At 35.1% G+C, this 22,103-nt stretch overlaps 1 pseudogene; it reads left to right on the top strand.

Annotated features, from left to right (window-relative positions):
- Window positions 1–17,989: 17,989 nt before the first annotated feature.
- Window positions 17,990–19,141, top strand: LOC148942126 (uncharacterized; annotated as a pseudogene).
- The last annotated feature ends 2,962 nt before the right edge of the window (window positions 19,142–22,103 follow it).

The following is a 22,103-nucleotide window of genomic DNA, read 5'->3' as shown; positions in this document are numbered from 1 at the left end:
ATTGTGTCGTCTGTGAATCTTATCTAGAGTAAAAAGATCTACTTGCACTATATTAAGTGGGTAAAGGCTTTAGTTTGTCCATATTGTTTGCTACGAATCCTATGATTTCGATGTAGAGTGTAACTCGGTCATTTTCTAGATACACTTTTGCATTTTTTTAACTGTTGAAATCGTCACTGACGTCAACGACAACCTTAGAAAGTGTTGTGGGGGATCTTAGACTTCCAACTTTACCATTATGTTCATAGACATGTTTTAAAACTTCATCCAAGACTATGGAAAACTACTCGGTCTGGATAAATTAACTTAAATTCAAAAATAGTACCACTTGGTGGATGTGTGGGTTGGAGGAGTACAAAAATTCTTTATAATATAAATTCTATTTTGCACTCATCATTTTCATCATCATCGTTATCATCATTTAACTTTTGTTGCGGCTACTGTATACAGATTTTGTTTTCCTCCGCAGCGGGCCGGCACCCGTGCTTTTTGGCCTGGCCCAAGGGGGAGGTCCCAGCCTTCGGCCCCAACAAGTTCCTGCCCTCGGCCCCCTGGGGGTGGGGTTCTGGCCTGGCCCTTTGGGAGGAGGGGGTGGATTCTCATCTTTTAAATGTTGTAAATAGTGTTTTATATTTGATTGCGTTAGTCTACAAATATGTTCAACTGTGCTGCTGTTCTTGCTGCTGCTATTGCTGTAGTTTATGCATTATTTAAAATGCATGTTGTTTTTGTTCTTGTTGTCAATAAATGACGAATATGATTCTTAAATTGTTCTTGTTGTTCTTTTGCTATTGTCTTTATTGTTGTACAAAAAAAAAGTGTTGCTAACAAAAGAAAAAATATATTTTTGTTGTTCTTGTTGCTAATGAAGGACGTACTAGCTAGATTCTGCTGCTGCTTTAGTCTAGGGGAAATTATTATTATTATTTATTCATTAGACAAGTATGGTTTACAGTTAGTTGTAGTCCAACTGCATCAACAGCAGTATGTATCAATTTAAAACACCATTAAGATAGTTTCTCTGTGGTCCGTCAATGTAGGAGAAAACGACGCTTTTAGCTAAAATAATTAAAAATTGTAATAAATTTTTCTTGGAAAAACGAAAACAAATTTACTATTGCTATAGTATTTGTCAAGAGTCCTATGACCAAATAAAAGCTATTTCTGCTGCAGGACTTTTAAACAGTTTTCTCTAGATGGCTAAACCCTACAAATTGACTCCAATAAAACTTGTCCTTTCACCAATTGAACACTTTGAGGATAATATAAGCAAATTCATTAATGATGAAATTATTGCCGATGATAAAAAGCTAGTTTTACTTCAAGATACACTTCGTCGCGTGGACAAACATAAACCGGATCGTGAGTGGCCTACCGTCAATGTACGTGTTCTTGATCAACCTCCCCCCCCCAAATAGAAAACATCTCCTCAAAATTATGCAACAACAGCACAATCAAAGGAGAAGGAATTGAATTCAACAGTGGCAACAATTGGAAACCTACTGCCATACTCATATTGGGAACAGAGTAAAAGAGTATTAACATATCTGATGTCTGAAATGGTGATGATCATCATCAAGTTCAAGTGGATAGTACTGGGAAAATAATTATAATTAAATTATAATTATAATTCAGTATATTCACCCATTGCTAATGAAAAGGTTATTCTCAATGATATTCTAAAAGATCTTCGTGGCTTTAAACTTAATATAATCAATTTTAAAAGTGCTAGAAACACTAATGTTATTTTTTCTGACTACCCACCTGCCTTCTCCTTGGACACTTGTATATTTCTAAATGGTTCATTTTTTGAAATATCAAGAGTTGGCAATAGCAATGTTCCCCCCCCCCCTACGATCTCTTGAACGAAAAACTAATCATGATCACATTCATCATTACAATATAAAGCATCTTCGGTATATCGCCGTAAATACTTCCTATTTGGAACTCTTCCAGTTAACACTAAGAACCAAATTAGGTGATCCTCTTGCAATATCAAAAGCTTTGACTGTGATTCAATGCCATTTTCGACCCATTGTTGTCGATGTTAAAAAAAAACAAGATATCTAATTGAAAAGTGGTATTCATTTGTCCTGATATTAACTGCTATGTTAAAACTCTTGGCCCAAGAAAACTTGGCAATGGAATGGACTATTACAAAGGTCGTTCATCAGTGTCTGGCTATGGTCTTGGCATTTGATATGCTAAACTGTTTCGCTCTGCACTACCTCTGGATAAAAAATATATTGTACCGGCTGCGACAGATTTTGCATCCTCTACACTATACGATTGGATATCTGGATAGGATTTTAAAAAAAGGGCTTTGGACAATCTTAGGTCCAGTGCGCAAACCCTTGGCTAGCAATTGAAATCTCTAAAAAAATGGAAAATGTTTAAAAAAGGCTGAGAAACAATCCCTCACTCATCATTCTCTAATCAGGTCAGAAGAGAAAGACATCACTCCTGTCAAAGAAAAGAAGTAAAAAAACGACAAGTATAATAAGGAGTAGAAGAAGAAGAAAACCAAGGAGTAGAACTGTTAAATCAAAACTGGAATTCTTTTCATAGACTGAACAATGGCTTATCTACCGCATAAGGATTCACATCGTTCAATCACTTCATCTTTAAATCTATTCAATGCAGAAAATGTCGATGTGAGTGTAAAACTCTGATACTATAAACAATTTTATCCACAACAACAGCTCTCCGTTAATATCCACTTTCAAATTTACTCCAATGAAGACTACTTTATGGACATGTCTTCGATATTTATAGATTTACGTGTTATAGTCAAGAAATCCGACATTGGAATGCCAATTCTTGCTGATGGAATATCCTATGGAAATTGTATATTACATCATTTATTTCGTCAAATCAGTTTCTACATAAATGGAACACCGGTGAGCGCAAGCAACAATCTCTCAAATTATACAAGCTATAAGCAGTTCATGTTGATGACACCCAAGTCATACAAGGAATTGAGAGGCACCTCCAATGTATATGAATATATTACAGATACTGATAATACAGATGCACTTAAAAAGGCTACAAATAGTGAGTTACATCTAGTCGGAAAAATATATCATGAGATATTTAATATACCCCAATGGCTACCACCAAGTATTAAAGTGGACATAAAATTGACGCTTGTTCCATCAAATTTCATTTTACGAAAGGAACTTCTTGCCTGATTTAACTCTCTCCCTCACCTTGGCAATACTACATGTACGAAAGCAGCAGGTTATGAGTTCTGTTGCTTTGGCAGTAGAAAAAACTGAGAGCCAGTTGAAATAATATTAAACTACTTGTTCCTCATACAATCACCAATCAACGTCATATTGCCACAGGCTCGCGCACATTCACTGACTCATCCCTTATCAATGGTGAAATTCCATCAAAATTAGCATTGGCATTTGTAAAAAGCGCTAGTGCAATAGGATCGTAGACTGGTTGTCCACACAAATTTGAGATATTTGGGCTTTCATCTCTTGTATGCAAAGTAAATGGAATCCCACTCTAAAATCTATCTTTTGATAAATCCTACAGGACATTGTATGAGTTGACAATGCAAACCCTAGATTTGCAACTATTTGAAAATGGTATAACCGAAGAAATATTCGGTAGAATACATGGTATCATTATACTAGACTTGTCTGGCACTCAAGATATGAGTATAGTACGAACGGAGAGTGTGCATTTAGAGTGTACATTTACCGACCCATTACCGGAGAGTATCGCAATAATCTCGATAATCGCAATAATCTGATAAATCCTACAGGACATTGTATGAGTTGACAATGCAAACCCTAGATTTGCAACTATTTGAAAATGGTATAACCGAAGAAATATTCGGTAGAATACATGGTATCATTATACTAGACTTGTCTGGCACTCAAGATATGAGTATAGTACGAACGGAGAGTGTGCATTTAGAGTGTACATTTACCGACCCATTACCGGAGAGTATCGCAATAATCTCGTTAACTAAATTTGAAACCTATTGGGAAATAACTCCCGAAGGCAGTGTTCTACTAGACCTTGCACCCTGAGCATTAGTCAAATAATCAGTGTATTTAATATGGACCCCTAGATGTCCAAATACAGATGCTATTGTGTACCATCGGACTTTCTTGGAAAAATTCAAAGTACAAACATTACCCTAATCATTTTTTATAGCAGTCCGTCGACTGTGAATACCGGTCATTGGCTGTGCATCTTTCTAACAATGACGGCTATTGAATTTTTTGATCCCTTCGCCCTACCTTATACATTCTAAACTATAAGCAACAACAACTATACTGAAAGCAGTGCAAAAACTATTCTTCAAAACCAGAAGAGAGTGCAGGATCTAACGACTAAAATTTGTGGTTTTCATGCGCTACTATATTTTGTCTTCAGATGTCGTGGTTATACTTACAAGCAGTTTCTCAACATTTACGTTGACAATCCATGTCTGACCTACTTTATGTTGGAAAATATTATCTCAGACCTGTATAATATTGATTTTAGTGCCCCACGAGTAAAGTGTTTTAAAAATGTATGTAAATTTGTTTATTAATAAAAAAAAATGTATATACAACAACAATATCTTTATTCTTCACTTTTGATTTCTTCTTCATCTGTGTGTAGGAAACTTTCGAGAACCACTAATGCTGGTAGGTTATTTGAATTCACTGTATTTTTATCTTGATTGGCAGCAAAGTCAGGCTCACATTTTCTACAGTACAATGTAACTTCAATCTTATCATATCTCTTTGTATAGTGAATGATACTATTTGCATTCATATTGTGAAATTCACTTGTTTCAATTTGTCTATTTGAAGCAATATCATATACAGTGTTTTCAGGTCACATTCTGTAACAGCCAAATAAAAATTACTAGGTTTATAGTAAAAAGTGGCAGTGTCGTCACAATGATGACGTAGAAACCAATTTGTCTTGTTACCCCAACAGTTGAATCGTAGACCTGATTCTTCCTCCCAAAATAATTTAAAACCACGACGATACCAATCTCGTAGAAATAAACTAAAATCTCGTTTAGGGTACTTTACAATCATACCAAGATAAGTATTCTCCCACTGATCACATTTCTCATACGGACAATTGGAGCATAGTTGCCCTCTAGGGCAAGAGTCAAAAATCTCTTCAAGACATAAATTAAAGCCTTTAATTTGTACTGCATATCCTCTATGCAATTCACACGGATTGCATAATCTGTACTTTTCATTATACTCATCAATAATTGTATAATTCTCACATGATGACCAACTGCCAAGAGTATAATTACATAGTGGACAATGTATAGAACATTTTTGGTTTCCAGTGTCAACTCTCTCACAGCTAAAATGAAACTAATCCAGGTTCGATAAATTCAGAGGGGAAAGAGAGAGAGAGAGGAGTAACTTTGTGGCGTTATATAACCTGTTTTGAAGGGAGATTCATCTACATAGAATCCAAGGCAATGTATTCAAAAGCATATCCACGATAATATTCTGCTTTGTTTCAATTAATGAATCAATAAATTGAGTAAAAGCATTTGAGTCACGTCGTAAAAGCCGCATACAATAGTTCAACGGTAGAGAATCATTCCCCATGATATTTCCAATTGTTCTCTGAGAAAATATTTTCCGTTGAAGAGATAACTTAAGAAAATCGTCATCTAGAATCAAACGTTTTTCCATAATCACAAGATTCGATATAATTCTCTCTTTCTCAAATTAATTCATTTTTTCAATCCTAACACACTCACTGCTGACTCTAGACTAACCATGATTCCTTCTACTTCAAGAATATTCGCTAAATTACTTTAAAAAAATCTAACTAAAAGAAAGGAAACATTTTCAATTTCGAAACAAATTTATTGTGTGTGAGCATAATTACAACAATAGTATATTACCCATATTTAATTACTGATATAACTTATTGTCCTCAATATACTTCACTATTGCATTTAAATCACTTTGAAGTCAATGTATATGTACTATATCGACTTTCGCAGCGAACCATAATTGGTCCTCCTATTTTAATTTATTCAAAGATATCACGTATCTTACATACACTTCTTCCCACTCGAGACAAAAGTCGAGATCCTCATGTGATTTCATCTCCACTATCGACTTCTAATAGTGTAAACATTCCACTCATTATTGCAAATATATATCTTGTCAAATAAATAAACGAGTAAAGTCAAACTGTGCTCACTCCTTGAATTCTGTTCTCACACTGATATCAATTATACTGACAATCCTTCCTTACATTATTTGTGCTTGCTAAGACCTCTCCAGGCTATTGCGCAAATCCAATGCTAATAATTCCCATAAATCTGATCTGGTGTCACTCCCGGTAGTATTAAATGGGCTTGTGGCTGTGACGTCACTACGCTCTGTAATAGCACCCCTTCCCTTACTACTTATATTTGACGGGGACAAGACCTGCCAGACCACTTTCTGGGTCAAGCAGGCCGGTTTCTGAGTCAAATGCTGTATAGTGATAGAAGCGAGACCACATATTGGGACCAGAATATCCTAGCTTTTCTAAAAACCCATCTCGGCTATAGCTTAATATATTCAAATTTTTTCCCTATAAAACTCTCGTGTTGGTAAACTTAACAGTTGTAATAAGTCATTCAACGAGTAAAATATGTTAATTACTCTGATTGATTATTTGCTATGATCCTGAGATTATATGGAGAATTCTAAGAGAACGCATGTGAGTACATTTTTTATGTTATAATGAAAAGAATCTATATTGTGTTGTCATTAAGTCTTCATTGGCCTATATTGAACTTATATGTAAATATGGTCTTATCAGATACTGGAATAGCAAGGTTTACTGTCACACATGCTAGTTCTTCTTCTTAATGTCTGACTTGCGTTGTAAGGGATTTATTGTACAGGCCCATCTGAAACCTTTTTCATGTATAAAGGTCTAAATCGATCTATTTATGGTGAAGTTATCTGCTAGAATATTTATTAAAAAATTGTAAAACGCAGGGACTGTTTTGAAAGTGCAAACAGCTTTATACTAAAGAACATGGCATTGAGGAGGAGGTGACCCTTCATATCCATCATAAATCTTCTTCCATTTTTTTTGTATATAGATTCTATTATGGCAAATTAAGAATGGTAAAATAGTGTCAACTCAGGGGGGTTAGTTAATCCTTGTTACATTTTCTGGTATATCATTCAGCGAATCTTTTTTTTTGTCTTAATAATTGAAAACCAACTAGTTGTGTATTAAGTCATGGCAATTGTAGAAAAAGAGGGATGGAGTGGGGCACAAAAAAAAATTATATTTAAAAAGGCCTAAAAGAAAGGTATTTTGTAAAATAATGAGGGAATCGGGGGAGAGACAAATACCCTCCTTTCAATTGGCGATACTAGGATTTCGTCGACAAGTTCATTAATTTTTTTTCAGCTCTACGACTGTAAATCTAGTAGCCAAAGCCAATTTTGGGCTTGAGATTGGGTGCTTGAAAAGGGTGCTTGAGATTGGGGAATTTTTGAATCAAAATAAATATTTCTGATAACAGTTTTTTTGCTCTGACAACACTAACCTCGTACTGTATATCATATTTGAACGGGTGACCCCCTGCCCTCCAGAGGAAAACTCCTCGGGATGAATTTTATTTAACCTTTATATTACCCTGCTAAGATAACTACTACTACTACTACTACTACTACTACTACTACTACTACTACTACTACTACTACTACTACTACTACTATTACTACAACTACAACTACTACTACTACTGCTACAACAACAACTACTACCACTACTGCGACTACTACCGTTATTACTGCTACTACTATTACTACTACTACTAGTACTACTACTACGACTGCTACTACTACTACTACTACTACAACTACTACTACTACTACTACTAGTACTACTACCTACTACTACCACTACTACTACTACTATTGTTAGTCGTTAAAAAAACTAAATTTAGTTTTTCATTTAAGGAAATTTCTGCACAATATCCTGAGCAGAAAAGTCTGAAGGTGGATGAAGATGCTACATCGGAATAAAACAAGGAATATCTCGACTTGATTGCTCCAGAGAATATGTAAAGCGAATCCGTAATTATGTATGCACCTCTAAGTGAAGATGGTACCAAGGTCACATCCCAACAGCGAGCTAATGATGCACCTCACATGAACCCACCCAATGAAGATGGTTTTCTTCGCATAAATGTAAGTAAATTTGTCGTCTAGTTTTGGGTGAAGACATGACTAATTATAAAAAGGAGGGTTGGTTAGGTGGAGGGAGAGGGTAAAAAATCCTTTTCCTATTTTATGATGCATAAATGAAAAATGGTTCTCGTCAATAATCTATTTTTTCCTCAACACTATACGACACTAGCAATTTTCACAAAGAAAAAACAGATTATGAATGGCAAATTAGTGTCAGCTCAGGAGTAAAATATTCCTTGTTACATTTTCTGTTATGCCTTTCATAGAATCTTCTATCTTGTATTAATAATTTAAAATCAACTAGTTGTGTATCAAGTCATGTCTAATTGTAGAAAAAAGGGGGAGGGGAGGAGGACACAAAATTTTTTTTTCTGTTTTATTATGCATTAATGAAAATAGAACTCGTTAATAGGGGTTAGAGTCTTAATATTTTAAAAGCAACTATTTGTGTACTAAGTCATTTCTAGTTGTAGAAAAAGGGATTTTTTTTGGAATTGGAGAATTTTTGAACCAAAATAAATATTTCTGATAACAGTTATTTGCTCTGAAAACACTAGAATGGTACTGTATATCATATTTGAACGGGTGAACCCCCTCCCGAAGAAAATTCCGTTGGAAAATTCCCGGTCGAAAAACTTGACATTTTAAATTATTTTATTTAACCTTTATATTGCTCTGCTATGATAACTACTACTACTACTATTAATACTGCTACTACTACTAATACAAAAACTCCTACTACTAGTACAACTACAACTACTACTACCACTACTACTGCTGCTACTATTACTACTGCTACTACTACTACTACTGCTACTACTACTACTTCTACTACTAATACTAATACTACTGCTACTACTACTACTACTACTACTACTACTACTACTACTACTACTACTACTACTAACACTGTTAGTCGATGAAAAAACTAAATTTAATTTTTTATTTAAGAAAAATTCTGCACAATATTCTGAGCAGAAAAGGCTGAAGGTGCATGAAAGTACTACATTGAAATCAACAAGGAATATCTCGACTTGATCGCCACAAAGAATATGTGCAGACAATCCGTAATTATGTATGCACCTCCAAGTGAAGATGGTAGCCAGGCCACCTCCCACAGATGAGCTAATGATGCACCTCACATGAACCCACCCAATGAAGATGGATCTCTTGGCATATATGTAAGTAAATTTGTCATTTATTTTTGGGCGAAGACTTGACTAATTATAAAATAGGAGGGTTGGGTAGGGGGTGGGGGGGGAGGAAAAAAGTAATTTTCCTATTTTATAAAGTATTAATGAAAAATGAATCTCGTTAATAGTCTATTTGCCAACTTTATACGACACTAGCAATTTTCAAAAAGGAAAGCAGAATATGAATGGAAAATTAGAAGTCATTGGAAGTCATGCTCAGTGAGTTGAGGAACTTTACACCACGCCCTGTCCCTCTTATTGAGGTTGAAGGTGAACAGAGAGGCGGTGGTGGTATTGAAAGCTCACCAGCAAATATTACACTACCAGATTTTTATTTATCAAACTCAAATATGGATACCAGGCTTTGGAAACAGTTACCGATGACAGGACGATCTTCCGTCTTAAAAATTTCAAGAATTCGCTCTTACCGGACAATAAGATCGCTTTGGACTGTGAAGCCAAACTCACAGATGTATACGATTCGTCAAATCCAAATCTTATTAAGGTACCTGAAGCCATTGGAGTCTCTTACGCCCAAGCTCAAAGAGGCTCTAGTAATACCCTGTAAGTGTTTGATGTAGTTGAGTCGTTGGTTGGGGATGATTGTATGCGCACAGCCTTGACTAAACTCGTTAGGACAAAAAATGGAGAAATCTCACAGTTGCGCCATACACATTATCCAATGATTCTATCACCAGATGACAGATTGGCCATTAAAAATCAGAAAATATGTTGGGTTTGTAAGAGGGAATTTGATAATGGTTCGGGGAACGGGGATAAGAGGAAGGTAATCAATCACGATCATTTATAGCAGGAATTTTCATAAAGAGGGTGTTACTTTCGGGGGTTTCCTATCATTCAGTGTAATATAAACGTTAGTCAGCAATATGTCATGACTGTCAGCAATATGACTGTTTTTATACACAATTCCAATTACGATCTGAAGTTTATTTTACTGGCGTTGGCACGCATGGCGAAGGATAGAATTGTAGATGACGCAGGGGTAGATGGTTTTATTTCCTATAATAATATACCCAAATCACCTGAGAAGCTGCTACTCCTAGAAATCCAGTGGAAAAAAGTAGACAAGGGTAATATTTACCTTAATAAAATCCATTTTCTGGACTCCTTTAGTTTTGTCCCCTAAGCCAATTCCCTAAGCCAATTGATTCAGTTACAGAAAAGCGACAACTTTGATAGTTTCTCCTCTTTAAACGGCGCTTCCCAGATGATGAAATGTATGATTTGATAACGTTTAAGGGCATATACGCAAATGATAACTAAAACTCCAACTCGAGGCTAGATGAGGTGTCACTACCGCATATCAAAGCACTTTATAATTCCCTTACCGATAGTCAATGCACCAATGCCGACTATAAATTTGCCAAGAGGGTTTGGGCAAAGGGAGGATGTTAAAATGGGTGGGATTACTATAAAATGTACTTGGCTAGTGATTTATTGACTCTTTTGGACATTGTGTGTAAGAACACGCATAAAATCTATGGGGAATTTGGGTTGGATTTGGGGTATTATTTTTCAACTCCTCATCTGGTGATGGATTTAATTCTAAAAATCAGCAAAGAAGAAACAGGATTAGTCACAGACGTGGATCAGCATCTATTAATAGAGATATCAATGAGGGGTGGGTGTATTTTCCACAGGAACCGTATCTTGATAACTTATCCGACTGGACAGCACACCGGTGAAAAATCTGATGCAGTTTTTTTTTCATATGAACTCCCTTTAGCCGTCGGCAATGTCTCACTACTGTTTACCGTGCGGTAATGAAGAATTGCTTAACAATCCTTGCACTTCAAATTTCCCCAACATTGCAACCGTTGAGGGAAATGAACCGCAAGGATGGTTGTTTAGAATTGACTGAGAAATGCCAATGGAAATCCATGAATTGGTAACAGATTTTGTGTTCCCGTGCTAAAGTAGACCGGAGGTTAAGGATTTTTGAGTTAATACAATTTATATTTGGTAGAGGATGGGGTTATGCACTGGGCACCTTCAAAGCAAACACTTATAGCTGACCTTAGTCCGAAATATAATATCGTTGCTCATCACGTGCTATTGCGGTGGATGGTAGCCAATGGTTTCAAGGTCATAAAGATACTTTGGGCCCTCCAATTTGACGAAAAGCCTTACGTGAAAACATTTATTGACACTTTTCTCAGTAAACATTAGCAAGCAAAAACGAAGGTTGAAAAAGAAATCTATAAACTCAGTTTAAACTCAGCCTTCGGTAAAATGTGCAAAAGTGTACCAAACAGGAGTCGATATGACATTGTAACCAATCCTCAAGAATGTGCTCGAATCATTGCCGACCCGAAATTCACTTCATTCATAATGATAGACTCTAATATGGTCCTCCTACAAAGAAAGTAATGGCAATTCGCTCTTTACAATATAAAACTACACAGTTAGAGTAGAGAAAAATGCCATGTCAGCCATATCATAGAAAGTTTATGTACTTGAGGATGGTATAAAGGTACTTCCACATGGACACTACCTTATTTCAAATCGAGTTGAATGTATAGAGTACAGACAACAACTCGGTCTGGATAAATTAACTGAAATTCATTTTTTCATAGTACTAGGTTGGTGAGAGGGTGGTGGGGAAAGATTTTTTGACATTGTTGGTCACAATTTGTGAGTGTTTGTGTGCAAGGTAGAGTTATTTCAATGGTTTTCATAATTTAAATATTGAGCCTTCCGCTTCCAAACCGCCTCAGTGGGCCCTGCCCTGCCCCGCTTCTGACCCGGCCTTCAGCCACCGCAGCGGCCGCCCCGGAGGGATATGGGGGGGACCGCATTTCTTTGTGTATTGCAAATAAAAAAAAATGTTGTTGTTGTTGATTAAATGTGTGTGTTGTATAAAATATTGTTTGTAAATAAAAGGGAAAAAACTGTGATATTATCTTCTTTAAGTGTATTGTATTTATTGTCAAATAAAAAGTAAATTTTTTCTGATGCTTGATTGTAAAGTATTATTTTATGTTAAAAAATCAAAGAAAATATTATTCTTTATTGGTTTTGTTGTTGTTCTTGAACGGAGTAGTAGTAATAGGGAAATTGTTTATTCATTAGAAATCTATAGTTTACAGTTAATTGTAGGTCAGCTGTTGAAGTCAACAGCAATGCGTATCAATTTAAAGCACCATTCAGATTGTTTTTGTTTGGTCCATCAATGTCGGGCAAAACGATACTCTTAACTAAAATAATTTAAAATTGTGATAAAATGTTTATGAAAAAGCCGAAAAAATATACAATTGCTACAGTGTTTGGCAAGAGCCATATGATAAAATAAAAGCTATTGCTGCATCAGATACTGTGCAGGTAAAATTCATAAGGGGACTTAATGTTTTCGACATTTTTGAACTAAATTCTTGACTGATTATTAACGATTTTTCCTGAATCCACTGAATAATTGTCACAGGAATGCTACAATTGTTTACTGTTCTCTTACGTCATGAACAGATGTCTATGACTCTAGTTCTATACAATCTCTTTCATCAGAGAAGATGTATGAGAATACATGCTTTGAAATGTACCTACTATATCATCTACAGAGTTGTTCAGGATTCTAGCTCTCTAATAACTCTCAATAAACAAGTATATTCTAGTGCTCAAATATTTCTACTTTCAGCGTAAAATCAGGCGACAAATAAACACTATGGCTACATTCTATTGGATCTTAATCAAAATAAATCCGAAGATATACGTCAAGTCACAGATTTTTTGACAATTAAATTAAAGGATATCTTCCCATGGACAGTTAAAAGGATCATTAGGTGCCGTCATTTCGCTGAAGAATCTACATAAAAATAGACATTTATTTTCCGTTCTAAGCACTTCAAAACCACCACTTAGGAAAGTCATACTCAAACACGGTATTGGCAATGATTTCATCAATCTAATATATGAACTTTGTTTAAATTTAACCAAGGGCAATGTTCAATTGCAAGAAGTAGTTAAGCAACAGGCAAAGCAACATCGTTCCATTGTATGTGCCTTGGCTTGCAATAAGAAACGAAAAGATTTTAAAAGAAAACGTATTTTCCAAGCGGGTGGTAGCTTTTTTACAGTTATACTGCCAATAATTACAGGAATTGTAAAATTTTTTCTCTAGATGGCTAAACCCTATAAATTTGCCCAAGAGGAACTCACTCTTTCGCCAATTGAATACTTTGAGGACAATCTGAGTAAATTCATTAATGATGAGAATATTGGTGATGATGAAAAAACTCCTTTTACTTAAAGAAAGAAATGAAACGAATATCATCAGCAACATTAAAAAAGAAGAAGAATAAAAAGGTGAAGAAGTTAAATCAATTTTGGAAAATACTAGCACACCTAGTAGAAACATTAATTTGATGATGTCACCGGTGGTAGCTAGACAAAAGTGAAGGCGTATCAAATCATCACCCACTAGTATGCAAAAGGATAGTGAACGTTACACTAAGTGTTTGTGTTTAAAATGGTTGAAGCTTTGAAACATGTTTATGAAAATATGGGTGAAGCGGGAAGTTTAAGTTCCCTTACCACTCTTTTCCAAAGTCACTAATGTTGAAACTAAAGGTGCACAAAAGTATCTACATAATGAATCAAGTTAGACTCTACATCGAAATCATAGGGTTCGTGGTAATCATTATCGAAAAACTAAAGCCTTTTCCCACTGGTAAACCACGAGAAAACACTACTAAAAAATTCCAACTCCTGTCTTTCAACGAAAAAGATTCAAAATTAACTTTGAAACATCAAGAGAATGTAACAATGACATGGTAAACCACGACGGATCACTACTGAAATAATCCAACTCTTGCATTTCAACGAAAAAGATCCATAATGCTCTTTGAAACATCAAGAGAATGTAACAGTGACATGGTAAACCACGACAAAACACTACTGAAAAATTCCAACTCATGCATTTAAACAAAAAAGATCCAAAATGAACTTTGAAACATCAGGAGAATGTAACAGTGACAAGGTAAACCACGACAAAACACTACTGAAATATTCCAACTCTTGTATTTCTACGAAAAAGATCCAAAATGAACTTTGAAACGTCAAGAGAATGTAACAGTGATATGGTAAACCACAACAAAACACTACTGAAATAATCTAACTCATGCATTTCAATGAAAAGGATCCAAAATGAACTTTGAAACATCAAGAGAATGTAGCAGTGACATGATAAACCACGACAAAACACTACTGATTTATTCCAACTCTTGCATTTCACCAAAAAAAATCCATATGAACTTTGAAAAAATAAGAGAATGTAACAGTGACAAGGTAAACCCCGACAAAACACTACTGAAATATTCCAACTCTTGCATTTCACCAAAAACAATCCATATGAACTTTGAAACAATAAGAGAATGTAACAGTGACAAGGTAAACCACGACAAAACACTACTGGAATATTCCAACTCTTGCATTTCAACAAAAAAGATCTAAAATTAACTTTGAAACATCAACAGAACGTAACAGTGACATGGTAAACCACGACAAATCACTACTGAAATAATCCAACACTTGTATTTCAACGAAAAGGATCAAAAATGAACTTTCAAACAACAAGAGAATGTAACAGTGACAGGATAAACCACAATAAAACACTACTGAAATAATCCAACTCTTGCATTTCAACGAAAAAGATCCATAATGATCTTTAAAACATCAAGAGAATGTAACAGTGACATGGTAAACCACGAGAAAATACTACTGAAATATTCCCACTCATGCATTTCAACGAAAAAGATCCAAAATGAACTTTGAAACATCAGGAGAATGTAACAGTTACAAGGTAAACCACAACAAAACACTACTGAAATATTCCAACTCTTGCATTTCAGCGAAAAAAGATCCAAAATGAACTTTGAAACGTCAAGAGAATGTAACCGTGAAATGGTAAACCACGACAAAACACTATTGAAATATTCAAACTCTTGCATTTCAACGAAGAAGATCCATAATGAACTTTGAAATGTCAAGAAAATGTAACAGTGACGTGGTAAACCACAACAAAACACTACTGAAATAATCCAACTCATGCATTTCAAAGAAAAAGATCCAAAATGAACTTTGAAACATCAAGAGAATGTAACAGTGATATGGTAAACCACGGCAAATCATAACTGAAATAATCCAACTCTTGCATTTCAATGAAAAAGATCCAGAATGAACTTTGAAATGTCCAGAAAATGTAACAGTGATGTGGTAAACCACAACAAAACACTACTGAAATAATCCAACTCATGCATTTCAACGAAAAAGATCCAAAATGAACTTTGAAACATCAAGAGAATATAACGGTGATATGATAAACCACGACAAATCACTACTGAAAAAATCGAGCTCTTGCATTTCAACGAAAAGGATCCATAAAGATCTTTGAAACATCAAGAGAATGTAGCAGTGACATGGTAAACCATGACAAAACACTACTGAAATAATCCAACTCTTGCATTTCAACGAAAAATATCCTTAATGAACTTTTAAACATCAAGAGAATGTAATAATATTATGGTAAACCACGAGAAAACACTACTGAAATATTCCAACTCATGCATTTCAACGAGAAAGATCCAAAATGAACTTTGAAACATCAGGAGAATGTAACAGTGACAAAGTGAGCCACGACAAAACACTACTGAAATATTCCAACTCTTGAATTTGAACGAAAAAAATCCAAAATGAACTTTGAAACATCAAGAGAATTTAACAGTGACATGGTAAACCACGACAAATCACTACTGAAATATTCCAACTCTTACATTTCAACAAAAAAAATCCAAAATGAACTTTGAAACATCAAGAGAATGTAACAGTGAAATGGTAAACCACGACAAAACACTGCTGAAATGATCCAACTCATGCATTTCAACGAAAAGGATCCAAAATGAACTTTGAAACATCAAGAGAATGTAACAGTAACAAGGTAAATCATGAGAAAACACTACTGAAATATTCCAACTCTTCCATTTCAATGTAAAAAAATCCAAAATGAACTTTGAAACATCAAGAGAATGTATAAGTGACAAGGTAAACCACGAGAAAACACTACTGAAATATTCCAACTCTTACATTTCAACGAAAAAAATCCAAAATGAACTTTGAAACATAAGAGAATGTAACAGGGACATGGTAAACCACCACAAATCACTACTGAAATATTCCAACTCTTACATTTCAACAAAAAAAAATCCAAAATGAACTCTGAAACATCAAGAGAATGTAACAGTGAGAAGGTAAACCAAGACAAAACACCACTGAAATATTCCAAATCTTACATTTAAATAAAAAAAATTTTGACAAAAAAAAAAATCCAAAATAAACTTTGAAACATCAAGAGAATGTAACAGTGACATGGTAAACCACGACAAAACACTACTGAAATAATCCAACTCCTAAATTTCAAAAAAAAATCTAAAATAAATTTTTCAATATCAAGAGAATGTAACAGTAATAAGGTAAACCACGAGAAAACACTACTGAAATATTCCAACTCTTGCATTTCAATGAAAAAGATTCAAAATGAACTTTGAAACATCAAGAGAATGTAACAGTGACATGGTAAACCACGACAAAACACTACTAAAATAATCCAATTCATGCATTTCGACGAAAAGGATGCAAAATGAACTTTTGAAACATCAAGAGAATGTAACAGTGATATGGTAAACCATGACAAAACACTACTGAAATATTCCAACTCTTGCATTTCAACGAAAGGATCCAAAATCAACTTTGAAACGTCAAGAGAATGTAACAGTGACAAGGTAAACCACGACGAAACACTACTGAAGTATTCCAACTCTTGCATTTCAATGAAAAAGATCCACAATGAACTCTGAAACATCAAGAGACTGTAACAGTGACATTGTAAACCACGACAAAACACTTCTGAAATATTCCAACTTTTGCATTCCAACGAAAAAAAAAATCCATATGAACTTTGAAACAATGAGAGAACGTAACAGGGACAAGGTAAACCACGACATAACACTACTGAAATATTCCAACTCTTGTTTTTCAACGAAAAAAAGATCTAAAATGAACTTTAAAACTACAAGAGAATGTAACAGTGACGAGGTAAACCACGACAAAACACTAATGAAATAATTCAAGTCATGCATTTAAACGAAAAAATCCAAAATGAACTTTGAAACATAAGGAGAATGTAACAGTGAGAAGGTAAACCATGACAAAACACTACTAAAATATTCAAACTCTTACATTTAAACAAAAAAAAATTCAACAAAAAAAAAAATCAAAAAATGGACTTTGAAACATCAAGAGAATGTAACAGTGATATGCTAAGCCACGACAAAACACTACTGAAATATTCCAACTCTTGCATTTCAACGAAAAAAAAAATCTAAAATGAACTTTGTAACGTCAAGAGAATGTGACAGTCTATGTTAAAAAATAATTGTGGATATTTTGATCTAATTTTGGTGATTGAGACAGTCATTGAGACAATTGAATTTTTCTGAAGAACTGGTTTAGCCTGCCTACCAGTCCAGTGGAAAAGGCAGGCAAGCCTAGCAGCCCCAACCCCAGGGGTGCAATTGGGGACCCCCCAGGTACAGTCTTTTTATTTTTCTGCCTGGTGCCTACACCTCTGCTTCGCTGTTATTAGAACCTTTTATAAGTGCTTGTGCCAGCCGGAAGATCCCTTGCCTTTTGCTGTTGGCTTGTAGCTTGATTAGCCTAGTTTAGAGTTCACTTTAGCCTACATCATGGGTGACAACTCTAAAAGGAGCTATAGACCACCTAGTCACAGAGAGATGAGATCAGACTGCTCCATCCAATACAGTGGAGCTGAATCTATTAATGAGCAGATTACTATGCTCACCTCACACATTAACACCCTTAAGAACAAGCAGAAGCTAATTGCAGATTCAATTAATGACCAAAACCTTAAATCTACTATGGCAGAAGTTGTCAGTGAGGCACTGTCTAATGAGGTTGGTTCTTTGGTTGAGGCCTCTGTTAAAAAAACTTGCCTCTAGTCACCTACCTGCTGCTTTTGATGCTAACAACATGGAAATTATTAAACAAGAGGTATATAATAGTCTTAAAATGGATTTTGATGTGCTTGTGGAAAAATCACTAAAACAATATGATTTGAGGATGTCAAAGCTCTAATCATCTCTTCATTTGCTTGACTCAGGTTTGTCAGAGCTGCAAAAATCTCTGAAACCAATTCAACTCAATGTGGATCGTCTGAGCGATCAGTTTGACCAAATGAAAATTTCAAATCAGCTGATCCTATTTGGTTTCAAAGAAGACCCTTATCCGGAAGCTTCTGAAAGCAAATTTCTTGGATTTTGCAGTACTAGGTTTCCTGGTATTCCTCTGACTAAGAATGACATAGTTTCTGTAAAAAGGGTTGGAAAACAAGGCTCAGGTTTGAAATCTCGCCCACTTGTTGTAGAATTTTGTAGTCCAAGAATGCAGCAGCTTATTCTTAGAGAAAAGGAGAGTTTGCAAGGTAGGGGTGTCTTTATTTCTGAGTCATTTACAAAGCCTAGACTTCAGTTACTCAACTATGCTAAATCAAAGCTTGGGAAGAGGTCTACATGGTCCAGGGGAGGAGAAATACTCACCAAGCTTTCTGATGGTAAAGTGATCACTGTTAAAGAGGCATCTCAAGTTGATGTTCTCCATCAGTCAACTACAGCCCATCCAAGCCCCTCCCAGGACTTAAATAAACCATTTTTCCCCTTTTAGCTCTGTTGTTTTGTTGTTTTTTTTTTTTTTTTTTAACCCTTTTTTATATAATTTTTTTAATTATGCTTGAATTTATTTTTTTTTACATTATTTTTTTAAATTATATACATAAACCATTGATAAATATTTCCTCTGGTTGCTTCTGTATTGTTTTGCCTTTTTCTTTACTTTGTTTTTGCCTTTATCCTTGTAATTGTTTGTTATTTTTTAATCTTTTTGAGCTTAGTAGCTTGTTATTGTTCTTTGTCTTGCAGGCTTTTTTTTTTCTTCTCTTTCTTTTCTTTTTTGCCTACAAGTTTCACTTTTTTAGTTTCAATTTAACCTCTGCTATTTCAGCCTGTTTGTTTGATATTTTGTTCATTTTTGAAGATATTGTGTGCATTTGTTATGTGTGGTAAATCTGGCTGATTTTTCTTTTCTTTTGAATTCTTCTATTCTTAAATGAATTATCTTTGAGCAACCAAGTAGCGCTGGAAAACAAGAGGCCCACACACTTGACCCTCTTCTTGGATCTATGGGTAATTCTAGTTGCAATTATCACACTACTATTCATTTTTGTGATAAAATCATGCCTTCTCTCTCTTTAAATAGTTGCTTTAATGTATTTTGTTTGAATGTACGTGGGATACGAGATAAATGGGATAGTCTGAAATCATATTTGTGGTCTGATAATTCTTGCCCTTTTGATGCAATTGGATTAACAGAAACATGGTTATCTGATAGTGAAAATTTAACAGCTTATGATATGCATGGTTATATTGCTATTCATGTCCCTAGAGTGGTAACAGAGTGCTCAGGGGGCATTTCTTTATTTATAAAATCTGATATTAAATTCAGTAGACGATATGACCTTGAATCCTTGTTTACTTCAGTAGTGTCCAATAGTAGGACTGTTTATTCTCTTGTCATTGATCTGAAAAGCCAGTTTGCATGTGATACTGTTTGTTTGTTTTATAAGCCCCCTCCTTTTCCAACACATCTGTGATTTGCTTGATCAGCTTTCTGGTGCAGGGACTTTCTCTAAAAAACGTATTTGTGTTTTGGGAGATTTTAATTGTAATATGTTAAATGTTGGATCAAGTGATGAATGTGACCATCTGTTTGATGTGCTTTCTTCTTCTGGGCTACTTCCTTCAATTTTTTTCCTTCTCGTGTTGATCCTACAAGAAATTCTGCCACTTTGATAGATAATATTTTCATTTCTCATCCTCCAAAATTGAAGTTTACTTCTGGTCTTGTTTTCACTGATCTGTCTGATCACTTCCCTATTTATCTATCACTTTTTGTACCTAATACTGAGATTGCAGTGAATAAGCAAGGTGAATCTTCTTTTAGAACTTTTACAGATAAAGAAATTTCTAATTTAATTCATAGTCTTCAGAGTAATGATTGGTCTAGTGTTCTTGAAGCTAATGATGTTGAATGTGCAACAAGTTTATTTGTGTGTCGTATGGGAGCTCTGTTGGATAAGCATTTTCCTCTTAGGAAGAGACCAAGGAATTCTACACCCAAATGACCATGGATGTCCATAGGTCTGATTAAAGCTACACATATGAAGGCGTCTCTGTTCAAGGTTGCGTGTAAAAGTAAAACACAGGATGATCTTTTGAAGTATAAACATTACAAAAATGTACTTACGACTTCAGTACGTGCAGCCAAAAAGCTTTATTTTTTGCGTCGAATTGATTAGTGTAAGGGGAACTTGCGAAAGGTTTGGAATGTAGTTAATGAAGCTATTTCTTGTAAGAAACTCAAACAGTCCCCCCCATGTCATTACAGGAATGCTGATGGATCTATTGTGGATAAAAATTCTTCAGCAAATGCCTTCAATTTGTATTTCACCACTCTTCCTTCAGTTCCCATTCAACCCAAGAATAGAGTAAGTAGTTTTCCCATAGAAGAAAAGTCATTTTTCCTTTCCCCATGCAGTGATATTGAGATTTATAGTATTATTTCCCAGCTTCCAAGTAGCCGTTCAGTTGATGGTTTTGGTTTGAGCAATAATGTTCTTAAAAAAATTGGTCAGTTTGTTTCTAACCCCATCTCACACATAACTAACCTCTCTCTTTCTTCTGGTGTTTTCCCTCATTTATTTAAAGTTGCTAATGTTTTACCTTTACATAAAAAAGGTGACTCATCTCTAATTTCAAATTATAGACCCATTTCTCTTCTTCCTGTCATTTCTAAGGTTGTTGAAAGAGTAGTGTATTGTAGACTCTCTTCATTTGTTCTTAGTACTAACACGACTGCAGGAAATTCTCTCATAACTAACCATCAGTATGGTTTTCGTCCCACTTTCTCTACCTCGTATGCACTCTCAGATGCAACAGAGTTTGTACGTGTTAATCTGGACAAGGGATTGTGTGTTTTGGGTCTTTTTCTTGACTTTTCAAAGGCCTTTGATATGGTTGACCACTCTGTTCTTTTGTCTAAACTATCTTTATTTGGAGTACATGGAGTCCCACTAGAATGGTTAAGGTCTTATCTGTCAGGAAGATCTCAGTATGTTTCAGTTAATGGTAATTCTTCCACTACTTTGCCTATATTGAAGGGTGTCCCACAGGGCTCTGTGCTTGGACCACTTTTGTTTTTAATTTATATTAATGATCTCGTTGATGGTCTTCATCCACTTGTGCACCCTATTCTTTTTGCTGATGACAGTAACTTTTTCATTCCTGCAGTAGACTTGCCATCTGCCACTTCCCTAGCTCAAGGTCTACTTGATAAAGTAAAAGATTGGTGCTGGTCAAATGGTATGACTCTCAACAGCCAAAAAAGTGCCATTATACGCTTCAGGACCCCTTATCGTATGACAGACGTAAGGGAGCCAATCATCCTTACTTATGGAAATGATGTTATACTGCAAGCTGCTATGGTGAAATTTCTTGGTGTGTATCTTGACTGTTTTCTCTCTTTCAAGCCTCATATAACTCACACCCGTTCCCTCATCTTCCGCCAGTCT

This window comes from Artemia sp. Qi Xiang Cuo, chromosome 17, assembly GCF_049724085.1.
Source record: "Artemia sp. Qi Xiang Cuo chromosome 17, ASM4972408v1, whole genome shotgun sequence".
NCBI lineage: Eukaryota > Metazoa > Arthropoda > Branchiopoda > Anostraca > Artemiidae > Artemia > Artemia sp. Qi Xiang Cuo.
Note: the sequence above shows the minus strand (reverse complement) of the source record. Positions and strands in the feature narration are given on the sequence as shown.